Genomic DNA, 18,704 nt, shown 5'->3' on the forward strand with positions numbered 1-18,704 from the left:
CCAAGTTACAATTCATAGACCACATGAAGCTCAAGAAGAAGGAAGACCAAAGTGTGGATATGTCAGTCCTTCTTAGAAGGGGTAGCAAAATACCCAGGGGAAGAAATACAGAGACAAAGTGTGGAGCAGAGACTGAAGGAAAGGCCATTTAGAGACTGCCCCACCTGGGGATCCATCCCACATGCAGACACCAAACCCAGACATCTGTCTCCTGTGAGGCTCTGTCAGATTGCTCCCAGCCAACTATTGTACTGAGTACAGGTACCCCAATGGAGGAGTCGGGGGAAGGACTGAAGGAGCTGAAGGGCTTTATCTGGCATCAATGTGAGGGAAGCCTTTGGTCCTGTGAAGGCTTGATGCCCCAGTGTAGAGGAATGCTAGGGTGGTGAGACAGGAGTGGGTGGGTGGGAGCACCCTCATAGAAGCAAGGTAAGGGGGGATGGGATAGAAGATTTTCAGAGGGGAAACTGGGAAAGGAGATAACATTTTAAATGTAAACAAATAAAATATCCATTTTTTTTTTAAAAAGCTCTTTATTGAGTGCTCAATTTAGCAGCACATATACTAAAATTCAAACAATACAGGGAAGATTAGCATGGTCCCTGTGCAAGGATGACACACAAATTCCTGAAGTATTCCATACTTTTGGGGACACGGGAGGCAGGTTTCAGATAGAGACACCCAGGCCAGTTAACACCAAAGATAACCAGATGATGAGAGGCAAGTGCAAGAGCATAAGCAACAGAAACCAATGTATTTTGGCATCATCAGAACCCAGTTCTCCCACCACAGCAAACCCTGGGCATCCCAACACACAAAATGATGCTGACTGATAATATCATAAAGATAATAAAGATCTTTAAGGAGGATATAGTTAACTCACTTAAAGAAATAAAGGAAAACACAGGCAAATAGGTAGAAGCCCTTAAAGAGGAAACAACTCCCTTAAAGAAATACAAGAAAATAAAATCAAACAGGTGAAGGAATTGAACAAACCTGTCCAAGAACTAAAAATGGAACTAGAAACGATAAAGAAATCACAAATGGATGCAACCCTGGAGATAGAAAACCTAGGAAAGAGACCAGGCACTAAAGATGCAAGCCCCACCATCAGAATACAAAAGATAGAAGAGAGAACCTCAGATATATAAGATACCATACAGTATATTGACACAACAGTCAAAGAAAATACAAAGTGTAAAAAGCTCCTAACACAAAATATCCAGGAATTCCAGGACGCAATGAAAAACCAAACCTAAGAATACTAGGAATAGAAGAGAGTGAAGATTCCCAGCTCAAAGGGGCTGAGAGCACAGTCAACAAAATCATAGAAGAAAACTTCCCCAAACTAAAGAAAAAGATGGCTATAAACATACAACAAGCCTACAGAACACCCAAATAGACTGGACCAGAAAAGAAAATCCTCTAGTCATACAATAATCACAGTACTAAATTCACAGAGCAAAGAAAGAACATTAAAAGCAGTAAGGGGAAAACATACAAAGGCAGACCTATCAGAATTATACCAGACTTCCCAACAGAGACTCTAAAAGCCTTAAGATCCTGGACAGATGTAATACAGACCCCAAGAGAACTCGAATGTCAGCAAAACTCTCAATCATCATAGATGAAGAAACCAAGTTATTCCATGACAAAACCAAATTTAAACAATATCTAGCTATCAATCTAGCCCTACAAAGGATTCTAGAAGGAAAACTCCAACACAAGGAGGAAATCTACACCAAAGAATATACCAAAAACTAATGATCTCACAACAAATCCAAAGAAGAGAATCATACACATGCAATATCACCTCCAACAACAAAAGTAACAGGAACCACAAGCACAGGCCTTTAATGTCTCTCAACATCAATGGACTCAGTTCACTAATGAAAAGCCATAGGCCAACAGCCAGGATATGCAAGTAGGATCTAGCATTTCGCTGCATACAAGAAACACATTTCAGTGACAAAGACAAACACCACCTTAGAGTAACAATCTGGAAAAAAGTTTTCCAAGCAAATGGTCCCAAGAAACAAGTTGGAGCAGCTATTCTAATATCAAATAAAATAGACTTTACCAAAAGTTATCAAAAGGCATGGGGAAGCTGCAATGGCACCCACATTCATAAAAGAAACTTTGCTAAAGCTCAAAACACACATTGAATCTCACACAATAATAAGGGGAAACTTCAACAACCCACTCTTACCAATGGGCAGGTCATTGAAGCAGAAACTAAACAGAAACACAGCAAAAATAATAGAGGCTATCACCTAAATGGATTTAACAGAGATATACAGAACACTTCACCCTAAAACAAAAGAATATACCTTCTTCTCAGCACTTCATGGTACCCTCTCCAAAACTGACCATATAACCGGTCATAAAACAAGCCTCAACAGATATAAGAAGATTAAAATAATTCCGTGCACCTTGTCCTAGACTAAAGCTATACTTCAATAACAACAAAAGCAGCAGAAAGCCCGCATATCCATGGAAACTCTCTACTCAATAATAAGTTGGTCAGGGGAGAAATAAAGAAAGAAATTAAAGGCTTTCTGGCTATCTGAGAGAAGTTAACCTTGACCAAAGTCAAACTCTGACCAAGTACAAGACTGCCTCAATATGGCTCTGTACAACCTAATCCACACAAAGACCCAACAAAGAAAGAGAACTCAGACAAAATTTGTTCATGAATATCAAGGCAAAAAATACTCAATAAAATTCTTGAAAACTGAATCCAAGAACATATCAAAACAATCATTCATCATGATCAAGTAGTCTTTATCTCTAGGATACAGGGATGGGTCAATATATGGAAATCCATTAATGTAATCCACTATGTAAACAAACACAAAGGAAAACAAATTACATGATCATCTCATTAGGTCCTAAAAAGCCCTTTGACAAAATCCAACACCCCTTCATGTTAAAAGTTTTGGAGAGATTAGGCCATAAATGCAATATACAGCAAACCAACAGCCAATATCTAATTAAATGGAGAGAAACTTGAAGCAATCCCACTAAAATCAGGAACAAGACAAGGCTGCCCACTCTCTCCTTATCTATTCAATATAGTACTCAAAGCTCTAGCTAGAGCAATAAGGCAACAAAAGGAGATCCGGGAGCTGCAAATTGGAAACGAAGAAGTCAAAGTATCACTATTTGCGGATGACATGATAGTATACATAAGTGACCCCATTGGACTGAAGTGGGAGATTGCTATGGTTGAATTAGGGGGAAGGATTGAAGAAGCTGACTGATGAAGCTGACTGACAGGGAGGGCAACCCCATAGGAAGACCAGCAGTCTCAACTAACACAAACCCCTGGGAGGTCCGAGAGACTGAGCCACCAACCAGGATCACACACAGGCTAATCTGAGGCCCCTGGCACATATATAGCAGAGGTCTGCCTAGTCTGGCCTCAGTTGGAGAAGATGTGCCTAATCCTGGAGAGACTTGAGGCCCCAGGGAAAGGGGAGGTCTTGGGGGGAGCACCCTCTCGGAGGCAAGGTGGAGGAGGAATGGGATGAGGAATTGTGGGAGGGGGAACTGGGAGGAGCTACAATGGGATGATAGTAACTAAAATAATTAAATAGAACTGGGGAGCAGTGACTGGATAGTAAATAAATGAAATAATTTTTTTTAAAAAGAAAAAAACAGAAGCTTTTTATTGAAAGAAGTGCAGAGTAAAGACATTGTGAATTGCTGTTTCATAAACAGGGTGTGCAAGTATAGGGGAAACTATCTTTTTGTATAAAACACCTACTTCAGTGTGGGTACCTATGAAGGGACCCAAGAGACTCAGGTGATTAATATTGTGCCTTTTATCAATGTTTATCATTGTAATTATAGAGGTGTGTGTATGAATTGCAAAGACGTTTCCAGTCATTGTCACCCTCACCCAGACCACTCGGACGGCTTACCCAGACAAACTGAGTTCTATGAAACAGCTCTGTCTGTATTAAGGAGTCTGCAAGCTGTTGACTCTAACTGTAGACTGTTACAGTGGTGGCAAGCTGACATTTGTAGACCATGTTTATCATCATCTTGCGCCACAGTGTTGCCCTTCAGTGACCTTTGCGTTTGTATTTCCCTGACGCTATTGTGACTACTAGGCAGTTATTACAGAGCTTAGCAGCAGACAAGCCTCCTTCAGCACCATAAGGCTAGGAGTGTTTTGACATCTGACAGCCACAGAACAAACTTTCCCTCTTTGCTGTAGCCCTGATGACCCCCCCCCCAATCTGTTTGGGGAGCACACTGATTTATTGCTTCTTTTTCTCTGTGACTTTGCAGGTTCATGTAACCTCTTCCACCGTGAAGTATGTCATTTGGGGCAATTTGGTTCCACATTCCTGGGTCACGGTCACTCTCCATTGGTTTTGAGTAAAAGACTTTCTTATTTCTCTTAGTACTGTACTATGTTTTGGTGCGTGTATGGAAAGTGTAATATTCATGTTTTGTATCAGATTACGGCCCATGCCATGCCCTTGAAGGAATATTTATTATTGTCTAAAATTAATTGGAACTTTTTTCTTTTTACTTCATTGATTCTTTGTGAATTTCACACCATGCACCCCAATCCCATTTTCCTCATACCCACCTTCTGCCCTTACCACTTCCTTCAATAGAAAACAAAAATATAAATAAATAAATATTAAAAACCGAACAACAATAAAAATGCCATTGTGGAAGCTGTGGTGTGTTTCAGGTCACATCTTTGAATTTCTATGAGTATCCCCATGCATACACAAGGTACACCGTTGATATTATACTAATATGCTGGTACACTAATATTATATTAAAGGTATACCCATATGCTATTAAACTTCCATTGTTTTCCGGTTGGCATGTCTTTTGTTTCAGAGATCTGACCAAGTGAGATATTCCTAAGTATAAAGAGGAACTTGGGTTTCTCACCTACACATTCCAGCAACAAAATGTATCTGTTCATTAATTTCTGTCTTTTTACCATTGCACGAATATCGGATATACCGAGATTACCCTGTGAAGAAAGGTTCATTACAAATGTGAAAGAGGAGGAGCTGGCTGTTCAGGGAGTGTTCTCTGCACAAGCAGGAGGATTTGCATGAGTTTAGATCCCAGCGCCCACATAAAAACCTGGGTCTGCCACATGCAGGTGTCACTCCTGTGCTGTGTGGAGGGTCACTGAAGGTTGCTGGCCACCCTCCTAGCATCCAGTGCAGTAAGAGACACTGATGTGTTTATAAAAAGATAAAGGGCAGGGTATGTCTTATAGAGGTGTGGTGAGAAGTGGGGGAAGGGGGTGCCTCAGTGGGCCCATGCTGAGGCATCCGTTCCCCCTGAGGGACCCTCCAAATGGCAGCATAGTATAGAATAGAGTTTATTTAGGGTGTGGGGAGGGGCGTTAAGAGGGACAGAGAAGGCAGAGAAAGTAGAGAAGTAGAGGCAGGCCATGAGCACATGAGTGTGGAGAGAGAAAGGGGGAAGAAAATGGAGAGAGGGTGGGGGAAGGAAAGCAGAGAAAGAGAAAGTAAGAGAGTGAGGTGGGGACAAGCAGCCCCTTTTTATAGTGTCAGGCATACCTGACTGTTGCCAGGTAACTGTGGGGCAGAGCTTAGACAGAATGCTAGCAGACACAGTTCAGAAAGTTATGCAGAGAGTGATAGAGCAGGTCAACTGATACCACACGCACATACACACACATGCAAACACACACACACACACACACACACACACACATGAAAGAAAATAAGTCTGTGGGTTCAAAGCCAGCTTGGATCACACAGTGAGGTGCTATCTCAAAAGAAAAAAAAAGAAAAGAAAAGTAAAGTAAAAGATTTTCAATTTTTCCAAATAATCTGTATGAGCTATCTAAAATTATTTACTCCTACTAGGCTATGTGAAACCCTTTATTTTTTGGTTTTGATTTTTCAAGACAGGGTTTCTCTGTGTAGCCCTGGCTGTCCTGGAACTCACTCTGTAGACCAGGCTGGCCTTGAACTTAGAAATCTGTCTGCCTCTGCCTCCCAAGTGCCGGGATTACAGGCATGCGCCACCACGCCCAGCTGAAACCCTTTAAATATACAAACCAGGGATAGAGAGATGGCTCAGTAGTTGGGACCAGGGTTCCTCTGAAGAAGAACCTGGATTCAATTCCTACCATCCTCCTGGCGCCTCACAACTGACTGCGGCTCTAGTCACAGGGAACCCAAGGCCCTCTTTTGGCCTCTGCCACTCAGGAACAGAGCGGCATACAGAGAGCTGTGTAGATGACACACACATTAACAATAAATACCAATTTTTAAAAATTAAACATAAAACATATAAATGAATCAGGAAATTTGATTATAATATAAATAATTTCTGTGTATAAATTAAAAACTGGCTTTTCATATCAGAAATACCCAGCCTGTGGCCTGCAGGTCACGTGTGTCCCAGGATAGGGACGAATGTGGCCCAACAATTAGATGACAATGTTATGTCATAAGGTCAAAAGTGTGGACACCCTTGATCTAAATGACTGTCAGACTTACAACGTTCACTTGAGAAACACATTCCCTTTCTCTCCAAGGCTAAAGCCTCCTCCTCCTTCCACAGTCTCTGTGAAGTCATTATCAGAGAATCCGTCAGTGGAAGATGAGTGACTAAGCTATGAGGTAAAGAGCTACACCCAGCCATTGCCAAGAGCATTTTCCTACACAAGGAAAGCAATAGCAATGCTTCCAAGTGTCTGGGGGAAACAGGTAAGCCATGAAGTCACCTTGTGAAGGAGATTCAGAGGCTAGAGTTGGTCGGAAGGAAGCCAGTAACGTCAGCTCATCCATCACACAGGAGTATTCAAAACAAAGACATTGCTCTATTTCGAGACAGTAAAAGTATGGAAAGTCCATTTTGTTTCAAACATTACCTTTACAGTTGCACTTTTTAAACCATAGGAAAGGAATGATCCAGCAACTTTTCCCTAGGCAACAAGTTGAGGGGGAGGGGGAATATTGAGCCTTTGTTTTTAATTTTAAAGCTTATAATTACATAATTTAACATTTTATAGCTATGATGTCATTCTAGTTATGGAATATTTCATACAGCTGAAATAATTATACAGGAAGAATTTAATTAGCCCACTGATGTCAGTTATAGTGAAAATTAAAATACATGTCTTTAAATGTGTGGTATTTCCGCCACGAAAGACACCAAGTTATAACTTTATGAATAGCTGATGATTGTAAATGTTCATTATTTAGTAGCATAACTAGTGATTCTGGGGAATGTTGAATAGGGAGGGAGAAAATAAAATTCTGTCTGCGCATTCAGTGTGGAACACTTAATCAAAGACAGAAGAGACCTTTTGATAGTTAATTAGGATATAATATCATGTCTATTTTAATTCTTTACTAATTATAAAATTATCAATGACTTGGTTGATTGTTAATACATTAATATTTCCTTTAAACTGCTTTTAAAAGTTGTGTGTGTCTGTGTGTGTGTGACTTGTGTACATAACCTGTGTGCATGGATGCCCTTGGACTGGGAGTTACAGGAGTTTATGAGGCATCTGACGTGGGTGCTGGGAACCAAACTCGGATCATCTTGAAAAGCAGCAAGAGTTCTTAAACATTGAGCCATCTCTCCTAGCTGATATTTACTTACTTACAAGTATCTTTTATATGCTGTCTGTATTAAGGTGATCAGACAGTGAGATAATCCAGTCAACACTCCTCAGACATCCCCTCCCTACAAAGCCATCCTGGGTGTCCACAGGACAGAAGCTTACACGTCCTTCTTTCTGTTCCCAGTGTATCTGCCACAGTACTCAATAAATGACATAATCTGAGAATACAAAAAAATAAAAACAAAAACAAAAAAACATGGCATTTGGGGAGCAATGCATGTGGAGTCAAGCCGTATGTGGATTCCAAAATAACCAATTGCAGTATTATAAATTATTATTTTAAGGTATTACAAATAATTAAGTCAAGACCGTGAGTCTCAACAGGAATTGCTTTTAAAAGGTTATGTGTTACCTTATAATGTATATATAATGGCCTTATAATATTGCTGTGGAAACCCAAAGTAAGACCATGTTGGCATCTGGAATATATTAAATGAACCATGAAGGTTATTTAACCATTTCCTGCTCTTCGAATCGTCATTTTGTAATTACTGCATTAGATCTGCTTTACACTTTTCACTGTGTGTGGCACACGTTTTGTAAGGGAGCTTCCACACAAGTATCCAGTGTGAGCACACGCCCCTCATCGTTATATATTTGCCATAAAACGGGCAGAAGTGAAGTGCTAAGCATCCCGAGAGCCCAGCTCGCTCACACTGCCACGTCTTCATTGATTAAGAAGCCATTAGGATTCACTGTTTCCTCAACTTCGCTGTCTTGACACCAATGGTTAAAAGCACACATACACACACGTTGAGCAATTTATGAAGCTTGCAAAACGTCCCTGGTCTTTCCTGTTCGCTGTTTACAAAGACAGACTAACGCTCAAGCCTAATGAAGGATAAACTATTTGCCCAGGGAGAAGGATCCCGTTCTGCCTGTCCGTGAAGGGCATCAAAGGGGCGGGCGCAGTTGTCTTCAGGAGGCTGATACTGCAATGTGGGAGCCACGGGTCCTGCCTGATCATTCGGCTTCATTTCTTATGCCCTCTCACAAACCTGCAGAGCCCAACGTCAGACAGTCTCTGAACATGCCATTCCGGGTGCTGGTTCCACAGGGGTTCTCCCAGGTCTATCCTTCGTTACATTTCATCCTGGGATCTTGACAAGTCTGTCTCTGCCGGGCGGTGGTGGCGCACGCCTGTGATCCCAGCACTTGGGAGGCAGAGGCAGGCAGATTTCTGAGTTCGAGGCCAGCCTGGTCTACAGAGTGAGTTCCAGGACAGCCAGGGCTATACAGAGAAACCCTGTCTCAAAAAAACAAACAAACAAAATAAAAAAACAAACAAAAAAAAACAAAAAAAAAAACAAAACAAAAACAAGTCTGTCTCTATTGAGTTGCCAACTCTTCACTGCTATCCCATCCTTCCCTGAAAGGGGGTCGGGGCTCGGGGGTGGGGGATTGGGAGAAAAGAACAGAAGTAATGTCTTATAGCCCATCTCCTTCCTTTTAGGAATGATAAAATAATAGGTGGTCCACTCAAATTCCAATAAACCATGAATAATGTATTTGATGACTCTGTCTCTAATATTCCATGATACAGTTGCTTAAATTTAACTTTCATTTGGCACTCTGCATTTTTATTTGCACAATCTGTCCTTGCTGCTGCCCTTCGCTGCGGCATGGTATTAGGCAACTTGTCTTGCGTGGCATCGTCCTTTGTAAATATTCTCGTACTCCGGTCTCTCTGAGGCCAGGCACAGTGGCCGACTCTTGTTTCATCACCGCTTCTGTCTCACCCACCAAATTCCCACAATGCCGACTTGAAGGTTGTTGGGAACGCAGGAAAGGGATCCCCATTCAGTCTTTCGCTCCTTCGAGTTGAGAAATACCTGCTGAAGCCTGACCGGCTGCCAGGCACTGGGTTGGTTCTGAAGATAAAACAAGACTGAGCAGACAAGTTGCTCCGGGCTCCTTCAGGAATGCAGATAGGTCAGAGCGGTCCATCACTGTGGCGCTGACAAGTACAGTGGCGATGACAGTACCGGAGAAAGCCAGCGACTCCAGTCTCTCAGAACGAAATATCTTCAGGCCAAGACTTAATAACTCTCCGCCGTTTAAGCAGAGTGTACGGCAGGGATGAAGGCTCACCATGAGACAAACGGGCAATGGTGATTAATTCATCCAGCTTCCTCTCAGTTCAAGCTCGCGCTGACCCGGGACCCCGGTATCATGGGGGTCTCCAGTTCTTGCTTCTCGTTTTCTTCAAGTACTTCAAGAACGATAACTGTTGTTCTTACTGTATCTTTCTTCTCCGAGCACTGGGCGGCTGGATCGCTCTCTTCATAACAGCCCTGGAGTCTTCATGCACGCAGAGCTGCATAAAACCGGGTATCTTTCCCCACCCAGCCTCTCTCCCTTCACTCTTCCCTCACTGCCTCGCTCTTCTCTCTCCCCTCCTGTTGCCAAACAGCACCCGCTGACCCTACTGCGGCTCTCTGACTTTCTGATCACGACTCCCCTCTTGCTCTGCATTTCCTGCATTGCAGAAGCATGATGCAACACTGGTTGACAATGACCTGTGTAGGTTTCTACTCTAAAAGTGCAGTCACAAGAGAAAAGAAAGCACATCTCTTGTGGGAGGGACAAAAAAAATGGAAGATGTTCTCAGGTAAAAGCCACTTAACTGCACTTCCTAGGTAACATCCTTGGTCTGAGCCCGCTGTTCTTGCGGACTTTTGCAATACTGACCTGTACCCAGCACAAAGCCTTGCACCCACGAAGCTGCCCGTGCAAGAATTTACATGTAGTTAAGCCTTCGGTTCTAATTAAACCTTGATATAATTAATGTTTCGCTGTGACCAAGTGATAGAATTAGACAAATACTGAACAGTGGCTGTTTTCTGTACTCCGTGTCGAGCAAAATTTTACAGGGTTTGGACTGTGGGCTTGCACAGTACCCAGTCAAGTTGGTCAATACAGACCCTAATCACAGAAACTAGACTTTATTTGGCTCCTAGGGACCCTGTTGCCAATTAACTAATGAAGCTATAAACAATTAATTGGTCAGGCTGTAACCAGTTGTGTGATTGGCTAAGCTGGAGCCAATCAGTTTGCTTCTGTGACGGCTTCTGTGTTCCGGTAACCACCATCTGATTACCTTGATGGAGTGTGCTCAGAACCTGCTCCTCCCCAGTTTGTGAATCCGCTGACTTTTGTTTTGCTGTGCTATATTTAATTGGTCTAGGGTACTTAGCTGTGAAGCCAAGAATGTCTAGCACTCAAAAGAATTTGCGACAAGAGAATGTCTATGGTGGTTAATTCTGTGTGTTGGCTTGATGTTCAAACAGTATTCTGGATATTTCTGGTGGGCAGGGGGGGGGGGGAGCGGGGCGCGGAGCTGCTTTCATATAAAATTGCTGGCATTTAAATAGGCTGAAGCAAGCAGGGTCCCCTATCTAGGGTGGGTAGGCCGTTCCAAAACAAACCTGCTGACTGTTCTCAGAGTATGAAGGAAGTCTTCCTCCTTGCTGCCGCTGTAGGAGCCGTGGGTACCCTGAGCCCTGAGTCTCCTGAACTGTGGACAGGAGACATGTCTGGTATCCTTGGTCTCTAGCTCACTGACTCAATCTACACACTGCAGGGTTTGAGCGCTTTCTTTATGTACAAGCGGAATCCTTTACACAAGCTTACCTATGTCACACACATTGATGATAGAGACAGATACCTAGACAAGTAGATGATAGATAGAAAGAAAGAAAGAAAGAAAGAAAGACAGATAGATAGATGTAGATATGTTGTAGCTTCACACACTTTCTCCCTCTCTCTCTCTCTCTCTCTCTCTCTCTCTCTCTCACACACACACACACACACACACACACACACATGTCCTTTTGGTTTTCCTTCTGGAGATCTCTAATGCAGTCTCCCTGAAAGCAAAGCAATCAGAAGCCATTTTGATTAGAAGAATAATTTTTAATTTGGCTGACAAATCCTTTTTGATTCAGACATATCCATCCATTGTGGCTTCTCCAATGTTCTCCGACACTAAATGCAGATGGTTTCATTCCTGTGAGTCATGTTTTTATTTCATATTCAATGTCAAGGGCTTTGGAAGAGTATTCTGCATTAATTTAATTTTTACCAATCCCCTAACAATAGGCAAATAAATATTCACCAAGTGTAAGACTAAAACGTCAGTGTAAGCTAGGGTGTACAGTTGTATTTGAGGGAGTCAGAAGTCAGAGCGCTTGTATTCAAAACCCAAAAGAAAAAAATCTGAGCAAAGCTAACTGAGACTTTCTCATCAGACCTTCCTAGGGTCCATGATAGTTTCTGTTTGTTTGTCTATTTGTCTGTCTGTCTGTCTGTCTGTTTGTTTTGCAGAAGTAAAGGGTGTGAAAAGGATGAATAACTAAAGACTTATAGGGAGGGAAGAATGAGAGTTTGGTAAGGATTTCAATAGTGCTAAATGCATTTCACTGAGGGATATCACTCTGTAGGGGTGTGACAGACAGACAGACAGACAGACAGACAGACCAGCCAAATGCTCTGCCGCTGTGCTGAGCTGCTGAAGAATGTTTTAAACACACAATCCAAATGTGTGTGTGTGTGTGTGTGTGTGTGTGTGTGTGTGTGTTGCACCAGGCCCTGGAAGCTTATTCGGTCTCCCATCTCATAGCCAGTCTGATGACCTACTAATTGCAAAGCAGCCTAAGGTCTCAGTCTCCTCCTTCTCCCATAGTAGGAGGAACAGCCAGCAAGCAGCAGGAAGTCACCAGCAGTACCTGTGTCCACTTAGCCCTTGTGCAGGCACCTATTTCCCCTTCTTACAAGAGCATAAAGAGCTGCTTCCCAAACCAAGGCGTGGTATCCTCTGCTACTATCTAGAGAATGCCTTCCAAATCTCCGGCCTTGGAACCGAGTAATCCGGCAATAATGCCATTCCTTTGTCACTCCTCACCTCTGGCAAACTTCTACTGGGGATAAAAGGAGTCAAGGGTTTGGGCCATATTACTTGGTGCTCAAAGGCAATTAAGTCCATCCCAGGCTGAAGTAAGATCAAATAACATCTTTCCATTCTACAGATAGCTGTATCAGTGCATCGGTGACAGTATTTTATCTGTGTAGTGATGTTTGTATTTTAAATACCCTGGATAGTAAAACAGGGATTCTGGGTCTGAATGATAGCTTCAGGAACGAATATGATGGCTCAGAGGGTGAGGCTGCTACCTGACGTGACAAACAGAGGCTCAGACTGCTGGGGAGGCATCTTCAACCATCTCCTTAAGTGACAAAGGGTACCAGTATCACAACGGACTCATGGCTACTCTGAAGGGTATGCTCTCTCTCTCTCTCTCTCTCACACACACACACACACACACACACACGCACACACACACACACACACACACACACACACACACACACTGAGACAAAGAGATAGTCAGACAAATAGACACAGTTGAACTTCGAATGTGGAATGTCCCTCAGACTCCTACTTAAGCATTTGATCCCCAGAGATTGGTGCTATTTTAGGTTGTGAAACGTTGGCTGGCAGTGTTCTCCAACACAGATGAAAGGCTACCTTTGTTTTATTCGACTCTTGGGCTGACAGGATGACACCCGACCACATTAGGGTGGGCATCCTGTCTACTTCCCTATAGTCTTAAAGACACATTGTAAGATGTAATTTGACCAAATAAAATGTGTACCTTGTACCTCAGTGAAATTGTCAAATCACAGTAACTATCAAAACCATTCTCTTAGTTAGGGTTTCATTGCTGTAAAGAGACACCATGATCATGGCAACTCTTATTTTAAAAAAAAAAGCATTTAATTGGGGCTGGCTTACAGTTTCAGAGGTTTAGTCCACTATCAACATGGAGGGAAGCACGGCAGCATCCAGGCAGACAGAGTGCTGGAAAAGGAGCCAAGAGTTCTACATATTGATCCACAGGTAACAGAAGGGGACAGTGTGCCACACTAAGCCCACTTTGAGCGTAGGAAACCTCAAAGCCTATTCCCACAGTGACACACTTCCTCCAAAAAGGACACATCTACTCCAACCAGGCCACACCTCCTAATAATACCACTCACAATAAGCCAAGCATTCAAACATGTAACTCTATGGGAACCATACAAATTCATCCCACTACAGGTGACCTCCTATGATGGTTTGATGTACTCGGCACAGAGAGTGGTACTATTAGAGGGTGTGGCCATGTTGGAGTAGGTGTGTCACTGTGGATGTGGACTTTAAGACTTCTTTAAGCCAGTCTTCTGCTAGCAGTCTTCTGATGAAGATGTAGAACTCTCAGTTCCTCATGCACCATGCCTGCCTAGATGCTGCCAAGTTCCCACTTTGATAATAGTGGACCAAAGTTCTGAACCTCTGAGGCAGCCCCAATTAAATCTTGTCCTTTATAAGACTTGCCTAGGTCATGTTCTGTTCACAGCAGTAAAACCTAACTAAAATACCCCCATAGAATCTCTGGAGGCAGCCAGTCAGTGGTGGTGCATGCCTTTAATCCCAGCACTTGGGAGGCAGAGGCAGGTGGATTTCTGAGTTCGAGGCCAGCCTGGTCTACAGAGTGAGTCCCAGGACAGCCAGGGGCCATACCTATTCAAGCCACCATTACCCTATAACTGGAAGGGTCCTGCAGCAGTTGCCAAGACAGCTGACCCACTTTCCTCCACCTTCTTCCTTTGCTAGCCTGGATCATGTGTGCCTCCATTTTGGATGATAAGAAAGACTTGCGTCCCTCTACAATGGTGGAGGTATTTGATACCTTGAAGACTTCGTGAAATAGAACCTGTGTATGGGTCAAAGACTCCATCTCTCATTTACATGGGGAGCAAAGAAATTCAGAACACTGTGCTCAGATGGGTTTCTGCTCTTCATGGTTGGTTCTTCACCCTTTTCCAAAACTCCCACTGCCCACAAAACAGAATGATAGATTGGACAACAAATTAAAAGAATACCAATGTTCAAGTTTCATTTCTGCGATAAAACATTCTAACAGCAAGCAACTCAAGGAAGGAAGAAAAGAAAGGTTTGGTTTATCTGAGAATTCCAGCTTACAGTCCATCAATGCAAGAAAGCCAAATCCATGGGCACTTGCAAGAGCTGGCAATGACAAGCAGAGAGAAACGCTTAGTACTCAACTTCCCCACCTCTCACACAGTCCAAAGCCCCAGCTCGGGAATGTACCGCCCAGACTATGTCTTCCAGTAATCAGAAGAGTGGGCAGAGACATGCCTGTAGCCAAGCTGATTTAGATAATTCCTCATGAAGATAAGACACTTTTCCCAGGTTCTAGTTTGTATGAAATTGACTATCACCTCCCGAACAGAACGTGACCCCGGGTCAGGTCAGAGCTTATCAGGGCTTTGCCCAGAGAAAAGGAGAAGGTGAGTATCTGTCTCCATCCTGTCCACTCTCATCTTTGCCCTGTGGTTCCCATGGACCAAGCCCAACTAGAAACAAGACCTGCCTTTTGAGGGAGTATTCCATCCTTGTAGAGCACGGTAGTACATACACAGCCTGTCAGTTCATTCTATATCTACACAAAAATGATCATGACAAGCAGAGATGACTGGTAGTATCACCATCATCATCATCACCATCACCATCATCATCATCATCATCATCATCATCATCATCATTTTTCATTCTGAAGAGCAGACAATTGTCTCTGCTTTGACAAGATTTGGTTTTAATTGATTCCTCATATTAAGCTAAGCCAAGCCATTCCATATCAAGCAAACGGTCTAATAATGTCTTATTAAATGGAATGCTATCACTTTTGAATCTCTTGTGGGGAGTTTTAAAAGCATCTTTAATGCATGTGCATACGGCCTTAAGGCAGGATTAGGAGATGGAGACAAAGTTCTACTTTAGCATGATGGATGGCAAAGCGACCACGTCCAATTTAAATTCTATTTCAATGGAGACCGATGTTCAATGGTCACAGAAAGATAAAAAGACAGAGAATTCCTTGTTTGCTGCAATGGGTTCTTGTTGTGCTAGTTTTTGTTACCGTTTGCTGCTAGGAATCAAACCTAGTGCCTGACTCACTGCTGCACTACAGCACCAGCCCCTGGGTTTTGAATAATGAAGAAATATTTATATTCTGCTTCATGCTAATATTAAATGCCCCAGAAATCCTCACACTTTAGGAACCCTTTTATTATGCCACGGTTTTATTTGACCATAAAACTGTGCTTGATTGCTTGCTTTTTTTTTTTTTTACTCTTCTCCTTCTCCCTCTTCCGTTTCCTCTTCCTCTCCACCTCTTCCTCCTCTTCCTAGATATACATATCAACATTTAGGCAATGGTGTTGAAAACACACATTTTCAGAGATTCCTTCCATCCCTACTTCCAAAGGACTTTCCTCTCAGCGAGCATGCCCCAGCAGAGGGCCAGCATGGAGGACTGTGTTGTTGTAACACAGATGCACTTGCTCAATCTTCTTCACACCTGCTCCTCATTAGGATTGCCTACATTTATAAAAACCCTCCTGTTAATCTCCCTGGCAGAAAATCAGCCCACTATCGCAATTTTGAGCCAATTTTAAAGTAAGCCAAATTTATTTTTTATTAAATACTGGTCAGGAGAATGGGATCTAGCCAGGACCATTTGGGTCTTGCAAGGAAATTTGGGTCTTGCAAGAGGCATAAAAAAGCAAAACCACAGGGACGCCATATTTCTCATCAGAGCCAATCAGCGGCAAGCATATATCCTGAGTCACATCCAATCAGGGGCAAAGATACATCCGGCTGCAATTCCTCCCCTGTACCTCACGTCTACAGGTGCTGGGTCAAACACACATAAGGCAGGCAGGACCTTATTCTAAACTGCAAACAGAACTCTTAACATGAGGGTGTATTTTTTTTCCTATTTTGGTCTCACAGAACACTGGCCAGTTAAAATTGGGTTTCAAACGGACAACAGGATCTTGAAGTAAAGAAATATCCTAGGCAAGATTGGGAACATAATTATACCAAAAGAAGTACTTTGTCCTTGTCTACGTGAATCCTGGGATTTTTTCACTGAAAATCCCATGTTTTCTCTGGCGACCCTTTTCCTGTCCTTAAGGAATCGCAGTTCTCGTCTACCTGGTTCAGACTTATATATTTAACAAAGCACTACTACAACGCCGCCGTCTCAGGAGCACAACTGACAAGCCTGAGCTTCTAGTCTTTGTCTTGCTTTGCTTTGCTTTGCTTTGCTTTTCGCAGCAGTGCCTCCTTCCCTTTCAGTCTTCCTAGCTCGGGCTCACTGGTGCTGGTATCAGAACCGGTATCGCCTGGCACAGCTTGATCCTCTTTTGGTTCCTTGGCTCCGAAGGGAAGGTCCGTCCAAGTTTAGGAGTTGATCTGGGCTAGAGATTCAGCGTGTCCTCTGCAAACCTCTCCTCCACCCTATGCCCGATGGTGTAGCAGATGGAGTTACATCAACCAGGCTTCTGGTCCTCTTGTTTCTAGCTGGGCTTGGTTCATGGGAACCACTGGGCAAAGATGAGAACGGGCAGGAGGGAGACAGATACTCGTCTCCTTTTCTCTGGGCAAAGCCCTGATAAGCTGTGTCTCCACCCGGGGTCACGTTCTTTGCGGAGGCCAGGGTGGGGTAGCTAACCTACCCCGGGAGACACAGCCCTTCCTGTAACTTCTTCCATTGTTCACTGTTGAAAGCTCAGGAGAAGGGTTCCCAGGTGGATAGCAAGGCCCCAGGACATGCACAGCCCTTCTGATCTCCCTGACTCTGCACCCTGCCCTGTTCTTTAAACAGTCCCTCCCTGGGGTTGTCCTTGATCACCCCAGGGTGACTGTACTCTCCCTATCAGTGACTTTCCTGATATGACAGATGTGCAACTGAGATTCCTGCTCTCAACCTCAGTCCTACATCGCTTCTGGCATTGGCAGAAAGTCACACCCTGGGGGTTTGAACACCTGGCTAATAAGGAGGGCCTTTGTTTCCCATTTCTTAATGAATCAGAGACAAGCAAACACCCCATCCATTTGTAGTGCTGGGCCCGTGTTATCACCTGCATCCTCAGTACCACAGTCTGATTGAATTGTTGGTATCACCTTGAAGGGAGGGAACAGTATTTTTAAATGTAATGAATGGGACTCTCTGTAGAAAAAGAGAATACTTGTCAGCAGCCTTCATGAAAGGGCGGAGGCAGAGGTCAGGGTAGAAAGATGAGTTTTGCCTCAAGCCTGGGATCGGCAAAAATTCAGTATCCCTTGTCAGAAGGGAGAAACCTCTAAGATATGTTTGTGAAGCTGTCCTTTCTCAGAGCACTTAGATACGATGCTATTTACATGGGGAAAAAAGCTAAAACAAACAGAAGAAGCCAGCTGAAAACTCTCTCACTGTTACCCCCACGTTCTCTCCCCACTCCAGCTATTTTTAAATAATCAAATCACTGTAGTATCTGTGGCATTTTGGAGGTTGCAGGGATTGTGAGTCATATCCGCATTTACAGGAATGATGGAGAAAGACGGCTTGTTCAGCGCTTACTCCATTTATGAGATGTGAATAGCAATTAAGAAACTGGGGGAGGGGGTATTTCATAGGCGATTGTACCGAGTCCCAAAGAATTTATCTCTCCCTTCTCAGGACTCTGACCCGAGAGAACAGCCACTGCCCAGACAGTGTTTGGTGACACAGAACACAGGGTATTCTCCTGCCACCCTGGAATCTTGTCCTGGCTGCAGACACTTCGGTTCCTCAGTGGACACCCTGACTCACTCAGGAGGATGCCATTTGTGACCCACCTTGCCCATAGCACCGGGCGCACATCTGACTCCTGAGAGAAAGACTCTGTGTCCCAGTGCGCGCGACTCAGGTGATCACCACATGGTCACAGTCAGGGCCTCAGTAATCAGCCCTTGTAAAAGCAGCCTTTTATCTACCTGTCTTCAGAGCTGCTGGGGCGGGGCATGCACAAGAAGCCTGAGCACAATGCTTTAACCCGATGCTTGAGTGCCGGCTCTGTTTGAATAGTCTCCTAAACAGAACCAACTTTTTCCCCAAGAGAGAACTTGTATATACTGTGAGAAAGAAAAGCACACATTCCCACTTGATGAAAGCAGAGG

The 18,704-nt window shown here is 43.5% G+C and overlaps 1 non-coding gene across 1 annotated transcript; it reads left to right on the forward strand.

Moving 5' to 3' along the window:
* Nucleotides 1-540: 540 nt before the first annotated feature.
* LOC127666443 (U6 spliceosomal RNA) lies at nt 541-647 on the forward strand. Its single transcript, XR_007973636.1, has one exon. It is a non-coding gene; the product is annotated as a U6 spliceosomal RNA (small nuclear RNA).
* The last annotated feature ends 18,057 nt before the right edge of the window (nt 648-18,704 follow it).

The sequence above is a fragment of the Apodemus sylvaticus genome, chromosome 15 (assembly GCF_947179515.1).
Source record: "Apodemus sylvaticus chromosome 15, mApoSyl1.1, whole genome shotgun sequence".
NCBI lineage: Eukaryota > Metazoa > Chordata > Mammalia > Rodentia > Muridae > Apodemus > Apodemus sylvaticus.